We start from the raw sequence: 1,563 nt of genomic DNA on the forward strand, positions 1-1,563 counted from the left end.
CATCTTTGATGCCTTCTGCATTGTTCAATATTTTACTGATAGAATCTTTCAATATCTGAAGGATATTGGATGATAAAAACTTCAAATTTGAAGTTTGATTTTTTCTTTAATTCTTTCTGCATGAGAAATGTGGAGTGTGGTCTTCCATTTTGATTTCCTAAGTCCAGGTATTTGTATATTTTATTATAACACTTTGTCTCAGCTCTTTTACTTAATCGATTATTTCTTCCTTATTTTAAATATTTGTTGTTCAAGAGCAAGTTTCAGAGCCTTTTTTTGACAGCCACCTGGTCTTCTCTTCCTTTCCTGTCTTTTTAATGACGTTTTGTTTTTTTCATGTACAATATCTTTGATGTTATCTCATAATTCATCTGATCTTCAGTCACTGGTATTCAATGCATCAAATCTATTCTTTAGATGGTCTCTAAATTCAGGTTGTTGTTGTTTTATGCATAGCAACCCCTCCTTGGGTTTCCGAGGCAGTATCACTACAGAAGTAGATTGCCCGACCTTCCTTCCAAGGAGTGGCTGGTGGATTTGAACTTCCAGCCTTCTGGTTAGCAGTCTAGTGCCTTAGGCACTATGATACCAGAGCTCCTAAGCTCAGGAGTGTTATACTCAAATTCTAATTCTGGGTCTAGTGAGCTAATTTATTTTTTTTTCAGCTTCAAATTAAACCTGCATATGAGCAATCAATGGTCTGTTCCACAGTTGGTCCCTGTCCTTCTTCTGACTGATGATATTGAGCTTCTCCATTGTCTCTTTCCAAAGATAGTCATTTTGATTCCACCTGATGAGATCTGCATGTATAATCACTATTTATGTTGTTGAAAAGATATTTGCAATGATTAAGTCATTGGTCATGCGGAATTCAAACATGTGATCACTGGCATCATTTCTATCACCAGGCCCATATTTTCCAATTACCAATGAGTCTTATTGGTTTCTAACATTTGCATTCCAATCATCAGCAATTATCAATATCGAAATTTCATGTTTAGTAAATTCCAGACTACAGATGTTGGTAAAAATCTTTGATGTCTTTATCTTTGGCTTTAGTAGTTGGTGCATAAATTTGAATAATAGTAGTATTAACCGATTTTCCTTGTAGGTGTATGGATATTATCCTATCACAGACAACATTGTACTTCAGGCTACATCTTGAAACATTCTTTGTGATGATGATTGCGATGCCATTCCTCTTCAATTTGTTATTCCTGGGGTAGTAGACCATATGATTGGCTGATTCAAAATGGCCAATAAAGTGGTTTTCAACTCACTAATGCCTAAGACATTGATCTTTATGCATTCCATTTCATTTTTTACAACTTCTAATTTTCCTAGATTCATAATGAGCATATTTCACATGTCAATTATTAATTAATGTTTGCAGCTGTTTCTTTTCATTTTAAGACATGCCACATAGGTAAATGAAGGATTCCATCCACATCATTAAGGTTGACTCTTGAGGAGGCAGCTCTTCACAAGTTATATTGTGAGTTCCTTCTAAGCTGAGGAGCTCATCTTCTTGCATTGTATCAGACAATGCTTCCCGGCTAGTCA

The sequence above is a fragment of the Orycteropus afer genome, unplaced genomic scaffold, assembly GCF_000298275.1.
Source record: "Orycteropus afer afer isolate SDZICR_OR568_19922 unplaced genomic scaffold, OryAfe1.0 scaffold00677, whole genome shotgun sequence".
Lineage (NCBI taxonomy): Eukaryota > Metazoa > Chordata > Mammalia > Tubulidentata > Orycteropodidae > Orycteropus > Orycteropus afer.